Source organism: Bos grunniens, chromosome 3, assembly GCF_055505025.1.
Source record: "Bos grunniens cultivar Pamir isolate PY7600 chromosome 3, Bosgru_T2T1.0, whole genome shotgun sequence".
In the NCBI taxonomy this organism is placed as follows: Eukaryota; Metazoa; Chordata; class Mammalia; order Artiodactyla; family Bovidae; genus Bos; species Bos grunniens.
The window spans coordinates 53,649,680-53,667,812 of record NC_141167.1 but is presented as its reverse complement, the minus strand read 5'-3'; positions in this window follow the sequence as shown (position 1 = coordinate 53,667,812).

The window sequence follows — 18,133 nt, the reverse complement described above, 5'->3', positions numbered from 1 at the left end:
TGTGTGAATTGTAGTGCCATTTCTACTTTCCTTTTATATTTCACTTGACTTATGGGTACACTTATTATTTATTTAGAAAATATCCAAACCTATGCAAAAGTTAACAAAGTAATATTAAAAAATTCCTATATTCCTTTTGCTCAGATTTCCTAATTGTCAATATATTACTGCATTTACTGTAGGTCTTCTAATCTCTCACATGTATATATCAGAAAGATAAGAGTAGACAGCATATCTATCTATATCAAGCAAAGACTGAATTCCTGAGTCTAGTCGTGAGGAAACTTGGTGGACCCCAGGTGTGCATTTAGTTGTCCTGTCTCTGTAGCCTCCTTCAGTCAGGAACAGTTTTTCAATCTTTCTGGGATTTTTTTTGCATCTTTGATAGTTTTAAACAGTGCAGGCCTTTCATGCACTGTTCAATACATGTAGTAAGTATATATTTTAAAATTTTCTAGTGGAAAAGTGAAATGACAACCCACTCCAGTGTTCTTGCCTGGAGAATCCCAGGGACGGGGGAGCCTGGTGGGCTGCCATCTATGGGGTCGCACAGAGTCGGACACGACTGAAGCGACTAACAGCAGCAGCAGCAGCAGTGGAAAAGCAAAATGGAATTTTTTTCTAGCATTAGGAAAAGGAAGGATGAATTCATTAATTAAGATGATCCATTAATAGGAATTAATAAGAATACTATACTTATTTATGGAGAAGGATGTTTCCTTATTTATACTTATTTATTATGGCAACCCACTCCAGTATTCTTGCCGGGAGAACCCCATGGACAGTGGAGCCTGACGGACTACCGTCCATGCGGTCACAGAGAGTTGGACATGACTTAGCAACTGAACAATAACAACATATGACTTATTCAACCCATTGCTTTCAAAATGCTATCATTTTTTAAAATGTGATCAGTACAAAAATTGTCTATTTATGTTATATTTTCATAAAAGTTTTTGAAACCCAGTGTAAATATAGCACGTTTCAGTTAAGACTGGTCACATCCCAAGCGCCTGACAGCCGCACGCAGCCACAGCCAGCACACTGGGCAGTGCGCTGTCACTGTGACCCATGGTTCGGGCCGGCCTACTGCTTCCCCAAGGCCAGACTCAGGCAGGCATTCTTTGCAGAAGCGAAGCGGTGCCCTTTGTGGTTTTCACATCAGGAGGCACAAGGTGCTGCCCTGGCGTCACTACCAATGTTAACCTTGGTCATGGCACATGATAGGGTTCTGTACTACAAAATCACCATTTTTTCCTTTTGTAGTTGATAAATATTAATCCTATTCCTCTTCAAACCATCAGCCACCAACCTTTACTTCCAAGGCAATTTCTTACTATATCAGCTACCAGTATATTGATTACCAGATGGTATTTTCTATTTCTATCATTTCTTCTATATTTATTAGTTTATTTCCTATTGTAAGGAACAGATTTTTCTTCTTTCCCCTTCATTCATTCATATCAGTGTTGGCTCACGGATGTCTATTTTACTCAATAATATATTTTAATCTATTACTATCAGTATTTATTTTGATGCTTATAATGTCCCAAATTTGACCAGTAGAAGTCTCTTCAAGCTGACTCCTCTGTCCCTTTGATGAATCTTTGTTATTCTTTGAGCATTCCTTCAATTATGGTCCAATAAGATATTCTAGGTTTGTCTCATATTTTTCCTGTCTCACCTTTGGAATTAGTTATTTCCCCAAGGAGTCCTGTTTCCTTATAATGTAGGATAGAATTTAGAAACCAAGATTTTGCTGTGATGCTCTGAGTCAGTGGACAGAGCTAAGATGCATACACATACATATATACATACTATGCCGTACCCCTGGGATCAACACGACAATATAAATCAACCATTTCAATACAAATTCTTTTAAAAACAACAACAAAAAACTAAAACTACATATAAAAATATGTATGAATCTCACAAGCGTCATGTATAAAAGAGATTGGACACAAAAGATAATATGTTCATTATTCCATTTCAGTGAAGTCCAAAAATAGATAAAACTAATTTATGCTATAAAAGTCATCATAATGATTATCTATGGTGGGAGTGAATGACAGAAGGAGGATGAGGGAATTTTGGAATAGTTGGTCTTGTTATGTTTTTAGATCTGAGTACTGTTGGTGCTAGTGGTAAAGAACCCACCTGCCAAAGCAGGAGATGTAAGAGACATGTGTTTGATCCCTGGGCTGGGAAGATCCCCTGGAAGAGGAATGGCAACTCACTCCAGTATTCTTGCTTGGAAAATGCCATAGATAGAGGAGGCTGGTGGGCTGTAGTCCATAGGATTGCAAAGAGTTGGGCATGACTGAAGTGGCTTAGCATGCACTATTTACACAAATGTGTTCCATCTATGGAACTTAATATGTTGTATATTTAGGATATGTTAAGTATAGTCTTATGAATGTGTATTATGCTTTAATAATCAGTTTGAATATAAAAGTAATTCTAGTTTAAGAAACAATGAGCAGTGCCTCAACATTTATTCATTCATTTAACAAATATATTTATGCACTGTTCTTATAGTTACCAGGGATATAGCAGTAAACAAGAAAGATCTTTCCCTTAGAGAACTTATAGTCTCCTAACAGAAAGAGAAAATAAATTAAGAAATGAATAAGTACAGTACAAAAATCTCAGGGAATGATAAATTTAGTGAAGAAGAAATTAAGACAGTGTAATGCAGAGTGTAAGGAAATAGATAACATTGACTGGGGTCCATCACAGAAGACCTTCCTGAGGAGGTAGCAACAGAGCAGAAGCCGAAAGAAGAGAGCACCAGCCACATGAACAGTTGAGATGATGCTAAGGCCCTGAGGTAGGAATAACCTTAGAGTTCTGGGGGGAAAAGCTGAAATTCCTCGTACAGTAAAGATGATATTTGGCTATTTTTTCCTAATAAAATGAGATATCTTGTTGGGAACATGTACATAGGGCTCCCTTGACAAATATTTGTGATAATATCTGCTTGAGCCACTGAGAGCCAATATCCTTGGCCCTGAGAAGCCACTGAAGGAAATAAAGTCAGGGAGTGAGGTGGTGAGGCATGTGTTTCAGGAGGATTATTCCAGCGATGATAGAAAGGATCCAGAGGAAAGAACAAGGAAGGAACACGTGACAGACAAGTACAGGATGGAGAACCACTTTAGAACTGACTGCACCGAGGCAACAAACTGAAACTTGTGAAAGTGCCCTGTGAACACAGCGTGTTTCGGATTCTAGAGGCTCATGTGCCGCCTGTAGAAAGGTTTTGTCATGAGCGGTGTCTCCCTCAGGCTGAAAGTTGCTAATGAGAGATTGTGCTGATCACACTAGGCTCCCAACCTAGTTTTCATCTAGTGGAGTGTGTTTTCACTTAACTCACATAAATACTGATGGAAGGTTTGTTGGTTTGTTGTTTTTTTAAACTTGTATTTGAATCACGCTTGGGATCAAACCAATTTAGCAATTCATTTCCAAATTCTTACAAATATCGAATAAAATGCTGGTTGGCATCTTTTTAACTACATCCTCTACATCAAGCAAGAAAATACATTGCTGAATTATTTCAGATAATCCACTAAGAAAACAGATCCATTCTAACAGACATTGTATCTCTTCTTTATTCTAGAACAATCTGTGTCCAGGCAAGAAAGAGTTGCCCTCTCTTTTCTATTTTCATTGTGTCTTTCCCCAGCATGCTCACACAGAGGGAAAGAGACTATTAACCCCACATCCCCATCACCTCCACCACCAGGGGCTTTTCCCCCCATTTTGTTGACATATAGTTGATTTACAATGTTGTATTAATTTCAGGTGTATAACAAAGTGATTCAGTTATACATATACATACAATAATTTTTTTTAGATTCTTTTCCCATATCAGTTATCACAGAATATTGAATAGAGTTCCCTGTTTATACAGTATGTCCTTGTTGATTATCTCTTATATATAGTAGTGTGTATATGTTCATCCCAAGATGCTAATTTATATCTCCCCATCACATTTCCCCTTTGGTAATCAGAAGTTTGTTTTTAATATCTATAAGGCTGTTTCAATTTTGTAAATTAGTTCATTTATATCATTTAAAAAAATAGATTCCACATATGAGTGACATCATATGATAATTTGTCTTTCTCTGTTTGACCTACCCTCACTTAGTATGATAATCTCTAGGTCCATTCATGTTACTGCAAATGGCATTATTTCATTCTTTTTTATGGCTGAGTAATATTCCATTGTATATATGTACTGCATCTTTCTTATCTATTTTTCCATCAGTGGACATTTAGGTTGCTTCCATGTCCTGGCAATTGTAAATAATGCTGTAATGAACATTGGGGTGTATGTATCTCTTCAGATTATGGTTTTCTCCAGAACCATGCCCAAGAATGGGATCTCAAGGGCTTTTAATCTATAGTAATGTGGTAACATAGAAGTTTCTACTGCTCGTCAACATAAGGGATGTTGATTTCTCTCCACTGAGTAACTGCAGTTGGCCAGGTACACAAGACATTTTCATTTCTATGGGGGCATCAACTCTGGGCCTCGCTCTGGACCTATTACAGATACTCAACAGGTGCTGTTGTAGTCACTCTGCATAAATAAAGGGAAAGCACTTGTTTATCTCACCAGGTTAAATAAGAAACATTGTTGAAGACCCACACACACACTAGTTGGACTTTCTAAGGAACTGACTCATCCAGATTACCTTTGATAAGTGGATTTATTGCAAGGATTCACAAGACAGTGAATGATCATATTTTCAGTCTGTGAAAAAGACAGCTATCTTTTTTCCAGTGTTATATCTCTCCTTTCTATATTCATATAGCCGCTATGCAACCCCACCAGATTTTATCAGGGCATACAACTAGAGGCAACGCAGCCCAAGGCAACATCTCCCAGCTCCCCTTCCAGCTGAGTGTGGCCATATGAACAAGTTCTCTCAAAGGTGATGAGTAGAAGGGAAGTATGCAACTTCCATGCCACTTAGAGAAATTTGCTTGAATTCCACATGCTCACTTTCTGCTTCTCAATGGGATGAAAATGGATCCTGTGCTGCTGAGATAGCTTTGATTATATAACTAGGACCACTTCCCAGGAGATGACAAAGCCCCTATACTTCAGAAGGAAGGATTTTGACATGTGTGGTTTCACACAAAGTTGATTTAACTACACTTCCACACTCTAGAACATGACACATTGTACTCATGGATTATAAATCATTTCCAGGCTTCCAGAGAAATTTTTCTTGAAGTACATTGAAAAGTGAGCTTCCCAGGTGGCTCTGTAGGTAAAGAATCCACCTGTCAATGCAGGAGTTACAGGAGACACAGGTTCGATCCCTGGGTTGGGAAGATCCCTTTTGGTAGAAAATGGCAACCTCACAACCCCCAGTATTCTTGCCTGGAAAATCCCATGGACAGAGGAGCCTGGAAGGCCATAGTCCATGGAATCACAAGAGTCAGACATGACTTAGCGACTAAACCATCACCACCACTCCAGTATTCTTGCCTGGAGAATGCCGTGGACAAAGGAGCCTGGTGGGCTACAGTCCATGGGGTCCCAAAGTCAGACATGACTGAGCACAGCACACACATATGCACACTTTTCATATACATTGAAAAGCATCTCCTTCTGAAGGCTCCATTCACCTTGACTTTCCACTTCTTCATTTCAGAGGGTGAGCCAGTTCCAAACCACTCAGGGCTGTCCTAACACACAGTTGGGAATGGTGGTGACCACGGGAGAGTTCAATGCTGAAAAAATATTTATCTGTTGTTAGTGTCTGGAAATTCTTCATTAGAAATGCATCCTCTTAGTTTAAGGAAATGTTTTCTGATCCAAAAAGAAAATATCCTTGTAATGTCAAGAACTTTGAGGAGTCTGAGATTTTATTTACTCGCAAGCTAACAAGCTAGCCTGCCACAATTTCACAGAAGCTAGTAGGAGACAGGTATCTTCTGTGTCAGAGACAAAGGACTCTGATACTGATGGCTTTGCAGGCTGCATGCGCTTCATGCTCACGTTGGCTCCCCTTGCACCCAAGTCTCACTGGGACCTAGGTGAAGTTATGCATCACAGTTGAGGAAATCCTTACTTTTGAAAGAGTGATTCTAGTAAACTTGCCCAACCTTGGGATATTCTTTGGAAGCAGACATTATCTTCATTACCCCGGGTCATGAAGCTAAAGCGCTTTCTGCCCTGGAGGGAGATATTATTTCTGTCTTCCAAGGCTGTCTGTTACACAGGCAACCTTGAAAAAACAGTGTGGAACAAAAGCTGATATAAGAAAAACAGAAACACTATTGAGAATTGTTAATCAACATATGAAAGAAAGACTATTAAGCCCCTAGCAACTTTATACACATGACCAAGTGTGTAAGGACACTCTCTAGCCTGGCCATCTGAAATGGTTTCCCAACAAAAGAATGGCAAACACAAGAGGTAATTTCCAGAGTCCCAGTGGCCAGGTACTCAACAAAGTGATAGAGCTGGATAAAATACTCAGTTGGAGATCCCGGAACAGGAATAAAGGTGTTGCCTTCACATACTTGACTTGGCTCTTTCTGCCTATACTATTAATACCATTTTTTCCCTTTGCAAAGATATTTTTTCACTTTTTCCTTTAGAATTCTGATAAAGCATCTCCTTCTCTGCAAAACCTGCCCTAAGTGCTTGCCTCCAGCTGAGATAGGTGTTGTGCATCTGTGTCCCTGCAGCACTCCATGCCTACTTTCCTTTGCAGTAGCATCTACTCTACTATATTACAACTTTCTGCATATTTATAATTTCTCTTAATAGGAAATTTCTTGAGGGCAAAAACTGTCTATCTCTCAGTCTCCCTGGCTGCAATAAATGTTTGAGCAACTGAACTGAACTGGGGAGAATGTCAGTACCTAGATTTGACCTTGCATCTTCACTGGTCTTTAAATTCAGTGTAAGTCTATTGTTGTTGTTCAGTCATGTCCTACTCTTAGCAACCCCATGGACTGCAGGGATCCAAGCTCCTCCGTCCTCCACTATCTCCTGGAGTTTGCTCATATTTATATCCACTGAGTTGATGATGCCATCCAACCATCTCATCCTCTATCACCCCCTTCTCCTGCCCCCAATCTTTCCCAGCATCAGGGTCTTTTTCAGTGAGTTAGCTCTTCACATCAAGTGGCCAAAATATTGGAATTTCAGCTTCAGCAACAGTTCTTCCAATGAATATTCAGAATTGATTTCCTTTAGGGTTGACTGATTTGATCTCCTTGCAGTCCAAGGGACTCTCAAGAGTTTTCTCCGGTGCCAGATTATAATAACTATAACAGATTATAATGGGCTTCCTTCATGGCTCAACAGTAAAGAATCTGCCTGCAATGCAGAGGCTACTGGAGATGTGGGTTTGATCCCTGGGTTGGGAAGGTCCCTTGGAGGAGAGCATGGCAACCCACTCCAGTATCTTGCCTGGAGAATCTCATGGACAGGGGAGGCTGGCAAGCCACAGTCCATGGGGTTGCAAAGAGTTGGACATGACTGAAGTGGCTTAGCACACATGTACAGATGTACCAGAATATAATAGTTATACCAGATTATAATAATTATACCAAATTATAATTTCTTGCAGTGCTTTGAATTCTTTGATATTTCCCTGAGTGATCCTTCATAGCAGGTGGGAAATGAATTAGATGAGATTCTTTCTTTTGGTAATTATAAAGGCTAAATGAACAAGAAGTTACTCAAGGTCATGTTAGACGTCACCAGTGCTGGATAATTGTTCTGATCTTCAGGAGGCAGACTATACATTTGAATTTTGGAAGCAATAATAAAGAGACTTTACTGTTGTGGGTTAGGGTACAAGCTAAACTGCTATAACAAAGATACCCCCCAAAATACTAGCTCAAATAAGATAGAAGTTTATCTTTCATGTATTGGTCCAGAATTAGATGGATAGATGGACCAGGGTAAGTTCTGTTGGCAAAATCAAATTTCCCTTTTTTAGTTTGTCACTTAAAGTTGTTTTGACATCTCATATATCACTGTGGGGTCTGGAAGTTAGTTTTTCTGTAACACCCTACATTTCCAGACTCTCTATTTACTTTGTTTCTGATCGAAATTGCCGTTTGTTCCCCCATGGGGTATTATTTGTCTTGTAATATTGCCAAACACAGCCAGTAACAACATACATAAAATTACATTTCAGTTTTCCTATCTCTCCATCTAAAGATGCCTGCTCAGTAGACACACAATCTGCTTTTCATCTTATCTCAGAAGGTGGTTTTACCAAATATGATACATGGATCTCCATTTCTCTAACTTCAGAAATCAATCTTCTTAATATCTGACTGCTGGACCAATGCCACATATTATAATTCTGGGGGATTTGTTTTTGCTTTGTTATTTGGTGACAGCTCACTGCTTCTGTTCTCAATATGCGTATTAGCCAGGGTAAGGTATTACGGTAGGTTATCTTAATATTATTGTTCCCAATTATTTGCTGTTCCTCTCTGTGGAGGGATTATAGTTCTCTGGAGAAGGCAATGGCGACCCACTCCAGTACTCTTGCCTGGAAAATCCCATGGACAGAGGAGCCTGGTAGGCTGCAGTCCGTGGGATCGCTGAGTCGAACACGACTGAGCGACTTCACTTTCACTTTTCACTTTCATGCACTGGAGAAGGAAATGGCAACCCACTCCAGTGTTCTTGCCTGGAGAATCCCAGGGACGGGGGAGCCTGGTGGGCTGCTGTCCATGGGGTCTCGCAGAGTCGGACACGACTGAAGCGACTTAGCAGCAGCCGCTCCTTTGTAATAAGCGTGGCCATGTGACTTGGTGTGAGCAATGAAATGGGGACAGAACTATTGCATGCCACTTCTGAGCAGAAGCTTTAAAAGCCATCTCATGGGTCCTCCTACTTTCTTGCCTCTGCTACGAGAATAGCAGCACCCCAGTTAGGTCTGCTTCTTCACTTTAAATGCCTGAGTGAAGACACATAAAGCAGATACACAGCCAATCCACAACCACATCTAATGTGAGAATATCTAATAGTGTTCTAAGCTACTGATATTTTGTGGTTGTTTTCACAGCATACCTTAGCGTAATATTAAAGCTAGAATGTACTGCAGAAATAAACTCCTGTTTCTTAGTGGCTTAACAAGAGTTTAAAGCTCTCCTTTAGGGTCGGGTGAGGGAGCTCCATTTTCTTTAGGATACAGCCTGCTATTTGGCATTACTGGGAAAATTGTCCTGCACTATCCTTGCTTTGAACTTATCTGACCAGTGTCCCTTTGTACCATGTACAGCCAAATCCACGGGGAGGAAGCCTCATGAAGGTCTGGATTTTTATTGTTATTTTCTTGTACTGCAAATCCTCTTAGTTTGTTTGTGTAGTTTGACTCTTGCCATTCTGAAATTCGTTTTGATCATGGATGTACCATGTTTTTTTGTCATTAAAGAAGGATTAATTTGGTTGCTCCAAAATGAATTCTATTTTCCAAATCTAATTTTCTTTTGAACTTATTCCAGAAACTGTGAAGCAGTGTCAGTCTCCTGATGTATTTGGGGCTCTGCAGTCTTGGTGTGGGGAGAAATTTTAGGCTCTCTCTTCCCCTTCCTCACTTCTCAGTCTCAAACCTCACATAGAATTTCTAAATGCGCCAAAGTGACCTGCTTATTTCTCTCTTATCTAAAGACGGTGATTAAAATTAGCTCAGTGCTGAAGCTCTCAAAGCCTTTGAACAGATTTCAGCTGCTCGGTCTATCTTTGATTAGGATATGTTCATTTAGGTGTTCCAACTCCTTTAAAAACTCTTCAGTAAATTTCCAAGCCTCTTGTCTAACACCACTGACCGATTGCCTTTCCAACTCCCAGCCCTAAAGGGCTCTAAAATCATTTCTCCGACATTCTCATCAACTAATTGGACTTTGATTGGTGTCAGCTGCTGCCAACTGTGATAAAACTGTTTTCAGTAGGCCTTGACATTCTGGAGGTGACATTAGGTCACTTTCTCATAAACAGGACAGCTTTAGAATCGAGAGGGGGAGCTGATGCTATGAATCACCTTTCATTCAACAGATCTAAATTAAGATCTGACTTTGTGGGGGGTGGTAGGGAGGTTCAGAAGGGAGGGGACATATATATACCTATGGCTTATTCATGTTGATGTATGGCAGAAACTAACAGTGCTGTAAAGCAATTATCCAAGTAAAAATAAATAAAATAAATAAATATAAATAAATAAAAAAGATCTGACTTTGTGCCAGATATTGTTGGAGTGGGGTAAGAACTTACTCCCTCCTTCAAATTCTCATTGAACACAGCAAAATCTTGTAGTTGGAAAAGATGGTGAGTTCAGACCGAGGGAAGTGCTTTCCAGCTTTGAGATGGCTGTGAGGTGAGGAAGAGACCGGGGCAGGAGATGTGGCAGATGTGTGTGTGTGTGTGCGTGTGTGTGTGAGGTCTCCATCCAATCCTCATATACCACCACGAGGTAAGTATTCAATCCTAGTAACCCCTTTTATGTGTGAGGAAACCAGCGCCCTCAGAGCACTCACCGAGTTTGTAATTGGCTTGGATGATGAGTTAAGCTGTGTGGGCTCCCAGGGAAGGTGGTTGTATCCTTTAGAGAAGGGAAGCCTGGAGCCCCAGATAACTTTCTGGCTGCCAAATCACCTGTGGAAAATAGCCACTGCATAGAGATGAGGTTCCCTGAGGGGACTGACCTGGGCTGCAGCTTCCTCCAAACTTTCCTGAGGGCTGTGCGTGCTTGTGTGCTCACTTCACTCATGTCTGACTCCTTGTGACCCTGTGGACTTTAGCCCACCAGGCTCCTCTGTCCACGGGATTCTCCAGGCAAAAATACTGGAGTGGGTTGCCATGCCCTCCTCAGGGGATCTTCCCCAGGGATTGAACCTGCACCTCCTGCAGTGCTGGTGATTCTTTACTGCTGAGTCACCAGGAAGGCCCCTCCCAGACAGCAGCCATCCTTCTAATCTCACAAAGTAAAACTACAGTATATCTAAATATTCTTTTTTTATATGTGTTTAATATTGTTGAAAATATTTGATCAAAGACCCACAGTCATTGTGGCAGAATCTGCCTGAACAATGCTGGGTAAACATGGCTGTTCCTCTTCTGAGTGGGCAAACAGAGAACACTCACTCACTGGGCATGTGATATAAAACAACAGCAGCTCTAAAGATAGCAGGCTTCCTCATGCCACAGGGCAAGTGTCACCCTGCGAGTCACAGGAAGAAGAAGGAAAACTCTCAGATAACCTCTTATTTGCATTCTCAATAAGAGTAAATTGCATTTATGATGAAAAAGCAGGCAATCTGGAAAAGGGAGGAGTCTGAAAGTTTTCATCTTTTTTAAAACATTTTACTTTATTTTGGAGTATAGTCGATTAACAATGTTGTGATAGGTTTAGGTGAACGGCAAAGGAATTCTGGCCTACCTGTGTGTGCGCTCAGTTGCTCAGTAGTGTTTGACTCTTTTCGACCCCGTGGACTGTAGCCTGCCAGGCTCCTCTGTCTATGAGATTTTCCAGGCAACAATACTGGAGTAGGTTGCCATGCCCTCCTCCAGGGGATCTTCCAGACACATGGATTGAAGCTGCATCTCCAGAGTCTCCTGAATTTCAGGTAGATTCTTTACTGTTAAGCTACCAGAGATGCCCAGCCCTATATATACATGTATCCAAACTTCTCTCCCATCCAGGCTGCCAAATAACATTGAGCAGAGTTCCCTGTGCTGTAGAGTAGGACTTTGTAGGCTATGCATTTTATATCTAGCAGTGTGTACATGTATATCTGAAACTCCCTAACTATCCCTTCACCCCATCCTTCCCTCCAGCAACCATAAGTTCATTCTGTAAGTTTGTGAGTCTATTTTGTTGAAAGTTTTCATCTTGGAGATGAAGAACATCAACTCTGAATTCATTCAGTGGAAGAAGCAGCCAGTGATTTGAACTCAGGAGAAAATAGAATTAATGCATGAAAAGTAAGGCTGATAAACTATCCCAAGACAGTAAGGGAAAGAATAAAGTAATGGAAACACTGAGAGCAAAGAAACATGTGGCATGATCTATTAATAAGTGAGCTGATATCGTATAGCTGAAATGCTTTCCAGAGAGGACATTGTAGGTGCAGGAAATAGTGAAAGAAAAATATTTTTAAGTGGAGGAAAAATTTGACTCTTAGAGTTGAGATAATTAAAATGTCTAGCTACGTCAGGGCAAAGTTTCTTAATTCAATGGTTTGTGAGTGCTTTAACGCATGCAGATTCAAGGGAAATATTCATTATAATGGAAAATAATCCAACCGACCTCAGAACTCTTCTTTAAAAAATAAACACTGGAAGAAAACAATGAAACACTGGCCACATAACAGTACAGATTCCCTTCCTTTCTTTTTTTGAAGCAATTTTGAGGCACAAACATTGTGTTCCCAGAGTTCTAGCCCCAGACACATTAGCCTTCATATGGGAGTGTAGAAGGAAAACAATCTTCAGTGTGTAAGGCTTCAAAATGCATGCTGTCAGTGTACCTTTCCTGAAAAAAGTATTGACTAAGTGCTCCAGTGAACCAAGAAATTAATCGTAATAAATAATTTAGAAATCAAGAGGATTTATAAAAGAAAATGTAGTGAAAGATGAAACCAGTGAAATAGCATTAAATTTAGATTATTATTGCTAATGTAGTTATGGAATTTACCGCAAATGTCAAAATAAAGGGAAAGAGAAGATACATAATGTCAAAAAAGTATTGAAAAGATTAAAAAGCCCTAGATCATTTTAACAAAAATGTCACATTTTATAGGAAGAAGTATACTGTTTCATGTTTGATGTTAATAGAAATATATGTTTTCATAAATTTTTTTAAAAGTAGCTAACTTAAAAAATTTTTATTTTTATTTTTTTGGCTGCACTGTGTGGCGTGTGGGATCTTAGTTCCCCCACCAGGAATCACACCTGTGCTCCCCTGCATTGGAAGCATGAAGTCTTAACCCCTGGACTGCTAAGAAAGTCCTTCATATGTGCTTTTTAAAAGTTTCAAAGATGAACACCAATATAATAGCTTAACACTTTTTTGTTTTTAGTAGTTGAAATTTTCCTCTTTCCCTCTACACACACCCATGCACCTAAATATAAAAGAGGTCATATTGGCACAAAGACAGAAATATAGATCAATGGAACAAAATAGAAAGCCCAGAGATAAATCCACGCACATACGGACACCTTATCTTTGACAAAGGAGGCAAGAATGTACAATGGATTAAAGACAATCTCTTTAACAAGTGGTGCTGGGAAAACTGGTCAACCACTTGTAAAAGAATGAAACTAGAACACTTTCTAACACCATACACAAAAATAAACTCAAAATGGATTAAAGATCTAAACATAAGACCAGAAACTATAAAACTCCTAGAGGAGAACATAGGCAAAACACTCTCTGACATACATCACAGCAGGATCCTCTATGACCCACCCCCCAGAATATCAGAAATAAAAGCAAAAATAAACAAATGGGACCTAATTAACCTTAAAAGCTTCTGCACATCAAAGGAAACTATCAGCAAGGTGAAAAGACAGCCTTCAGAATGGGAGAAAATAATAGCAAATGAAGCAACTGACAAACAACTAATCTCAAAAATATACAAGCAACTCCTCCAGCTCAACTCCAGAAAAATAAATGACCCAATCAAAAAATGGGCCAAAGAACTAAATAGACATTTCTCCAAAGAAGACATACAGATGGCTAACAAACACATGAAAAGATGCTCAACATCACTCATTATCAGAGAAATGCAAATCAAAACCACTATGAGGTACCATTTCACGCCAGTCAGAATGGCTGCGATCCAAAAGTCTACAAGTAATAAATGCTGGAGACGGTGTGGAGAAAAGGGAACCCTCTTACACTGTTGGTGGGAATGCAAACTAGTACAGCCACTATGGAGAACAGTGTGGAGATTCCTTAAAAAACTGGAAATAGAACTGCCTTATGATCCAGCAATCCCACTGCTGGGCATACACACTGAGGAAACCAGAAGGGAAAGAGACATGTGTACCCCAATGTTCATAGCAGCACTGTTTATAATAGCCAGGACATGGAAGCAACCTAGATGTCCATCAGCAGATGAATGGATAAGAAAGCAGTGGTACATATACACAATGGAGTATTACTCAGCCATTAAAAAGAATTCATTTGAATCAGTTCTAATGAGGTGGATGAAACTGGAGCCTATTATAGAGAGTGAAGTAAGCCAGAAGGAAAAACACCAATACAGTATACTAACGCATATATATGGAATTTAGAAAGATGATAACAATAACCCTGTGTACAAGACAGCAAAAGAGACACTGATGTATGGAACAATCTTATGGACTCTGTGGGAGAGGGAGAGGGTGGGAAGATTTGGGAGAATGGCACTGAAACATGTAAAATATCATGTATGAAACGAGATGCCAGTCCAGGTTCAATGCGCGATACTGGATGCTTGGGGCTAGTGCACGGGGACGACCCAGAGGGATGGTGTGGGGAGGGAGGAGGGAGGAGGGTTCAGGATGGGGAACACATGTATATCTGTGATGGATTCATTTTGATATTGGCAAAACTAATACAATTATGTAAAGTTTAAAAATAAAACAAAATTTAAAAAAATAAAAAAAAAATAAATAAAAGAGGTCATAGTGATGCCTGCTCTGGTTGAGAGAGAGCAGCACACTCAAAACTATGACCCCTGGGCTTCCCTTGCATCTACCTGGGGACCCAGAGGCCCTGGAACAAAATCTTGGATCTCATGGAGCAAAATTTGAAAACCATTATCTTAATAGATATTATCTAATAGGTAGAATGAATAAATCTTCCATGTCATCTTCCATGTCACAGCTTTTGCCAAGGTGCTATCAATGGACTCCAGCTTCAAGATACTGATCTCTTCTGACTGTGGGGTGGCTGAGCAAGCCTGGGGCTGTTGGATTCCCGTAGTCTTTGACCTGGAGCTACGTCCAGGGCTTCCTGACGGGTGGAGTGATCTGATGGTGCCTCTCAGTCCCCACAGGCTGGCCATGCCTTTCTACATTTGCCCTCTGCTCTTTGGGGCTGTGCCAGAGCACAGATGAGGAGGCACGTGTGCACCCTGGATCCCCCTCTTTCAGCAGCCAGTGTTCACCAGCTGTAGTTGGAGAACCACACTTAGCTTCACGTGATGCTGGTCCAGTGTAGGGGTGTCCAGGTGGGCACAGCTCCCTGTTTTTACATACATCTGAAAACATATGCCCATTGGTGGCATAATGCCTCTTTAGTGGCAACTTAGCCAGCTTCAGGATGGCCTCTTAGAGAGCGTGTGCTGTTTCTGAAAATTAGAGCATTGTCAGTGCAGGAGGGTTTCCTTTCCTCCACACCCTTTCTAGCATTTAATGTTTGTAAAATTTCTGATGACCATTCTGATTGGTGTGAGGTGATACCTAATTGTAATTTTGATTAGTTAGTGAGAATCTTTGATTAGTTAGAATTAGTTAGTTGAGAATCTTTTCATGTTCTTCTTGGCCATCTGTATGTCTGCTTTGGAGAATCTCCATTTAGGTCTTCTGCTCATTTTTTGATTGGGTATTGTATATATATATATATATATATATATTGAACTGCATGAGCTGTTTGTATATGTTGGAGATTAACCCCTTGTTGGTTGCAAAATATTTTCTCCCATTCTGAGGGCTGTCTTCAGTTTGTTTATGGTTTCCTTTGCCTTGCAAGAGCTTTTAAGTTTAATTAGGCTCTATTTGTTGTTGTTTTTTGTTTGTTTTTATTTTCATTAGGAAATGGGTCAAAAAAATTTTGCTGGGATTTATGTCAAAGATGTTCTGCCTATGTTTTCCTCTAAGAGTTTTATAGTATCTGGTCTTACATTTAGGTCACTAATCCATTGGGTTTATTTTTGTGTATGGTGTCAGTGTTCTAGTTTTATTCTTTTACATGTAGCTGTCCAGTTTTCCCAGCACCACTTATTGAAGAGACTGCCTTTTCTCCATTGTATCTTCTTGCCTCCTTTGTCATAGATTAAGTGACCGTTGGTGTGTGGGTTTGTCTCTGTGCTTTCCATCCTAAATTTTGTATTCTAAATGTTTCTCAATTTTACTTTTTTATTTTTAAACATAATTTCATAATATAAAGAAAAAATATTTTGTACCAAGCCTTCATATTTCCTCCAGTTTCCTGAGTGTGCAACAGAAGTATTATTTTCCATGCACATATGTCATAATGTAAAAAAGGTTGGCTTTTTTTAAAATTTTTATTTTATTTTTAAACTTTACAATATTGTATTAGTTTTGCCAAATATCAAAATGAATCCGCCACAGGTATACCTGTGTTCCTCATCCTGAACCCTCCTCCCTCCTCCCTCCCCATACCCTCCCTCTAGGTCGTCCCAGTGCACCAGCCCCAAGCATCCAGTATCGTGCATCGAACCTGGACTGGCGACTCATTTCATACATGATATTATACATGTTTCAGTGCCAGTCTCCCAAATCTCCCCACCCTCTCCCTCTCCCACAGAGTCCATAAGACTGATCTATACATCAGTGTCTCTTTTGCTGTCTCGTACACAGGGTTATTGTTACCATCTTTCTAAATTCCATATATATGCATTAGTATACTGTATTGGTGTTTTTCTTTCTGGCTTACTTCACTCTCTATAATAGGCTCCAGTTTCATCCACCTCATTAGAACTGATTCAAATGTATTCTTTTTAATGGCTGAGTAATACTCCATTGTGTATATGTACCACTGCTTTCTTATCCATTCATCTGCTGATGGACATCTAGGTTGCTTCCATGTCCTGGCTATTATAAACAGTGCTGCTATGAACATTGGGGTACACATGTCTCTTTCCCTTCTGGTTTCCTCAGTGTGTATGCCCAGCAGTGGGATTGCTGGATCATAAGGCAGTTCTATTTCCAGTTTTTTAAGGAATCTCCACACTGTTCTCCATAGTGGCTGTACTAGTTTGCATTCCCACCAACAGTGTAAGAGGGTTCCCTTTTCTCCACACCGTCTCCAGCATTTATTACTTGTAGACTTTTGGATCGCAGCCATTCTGACTGGCGTGAAATGGTACCTCATAGTGGTTTTGATTTGCATTTCTCTGATAATGAGTGATGTTGAGCATCTTTTCATGTGTTTGTTAGCCATCTGTATGTCTTCTTTGGAGAAATGTCTATTTAGTTCTTTGGCCCATTTTTTGATTGGGTCGTTTATTTTTCTGGAGTTGAGCTGGAGGAGTTGCTTGTATATTTCTGAGATTAGTTGTTTGTCAGTTGCTTCATTTGCTATTATTTTCTCCCATTCTGAAGGTTGCCTTTTTACCTTGCTAATAGTTTCCTTTGTTGTGCAGAAGCTTTTAAGTTTAATTAGGTCCCATTTGTTTATTTTTGCTTTTATTTCCAATATTCTGGGAGGTGGGTCATAGAGGATCCTGCTGTGATGTATGTCAGAGAGTGTTTTGCCTATGTTCTCCTCTAGGAGTTTTATAGTTTCTCAACGTATAGTCTTACGTTGAGATCTTTAATCCATTTTGAGTTTATTTTTGTGTATGGTGTTAGAAAGTGTTCTAGTTTCATTCTTTTACAAGTGGTTGACCAGTTTTCCCAGCACCACTTGTTAAAGAGATTGTCTTTAATTGGAAAGAACAATTTAAGGAAAACAAATATGCAGAGAAAGTCTCATCAATAACAAAAATAAAGGAAGAATAAAGGAAGCCTATTTGAACATTGGTCAACATGCATTAAGTGAGAGGGCAAGTTATAGAACAGTACATATGGCTTATTTTCACCTTTGAAAAATAACAGCTATTGCTAGTAGATTCTGTGCCTCACAGTGACGCCTCCCTTCTTGTTACTGTCCTTCAACCCAAACATGCAGTTACAATGGAAGCAGCCATCTTGCTGGGACACAAGCATGCCTCTTGGATTGTGATGGGCTCTTTAAAGAGTCCTGATGCCCTTCCCTGGGAGCTTTGGGACTGTGACCAAGAATGTCTGGTCTCTGTCTGGCTGCTTGCTTGAATAGAGGAAATTGAAAATCACAAGATGGTAGTTTGCATCCTTTTCTGCTGTAAGAGGAGGAAACAGAGTGAAGGATGGAGAGAAGAAACTCTT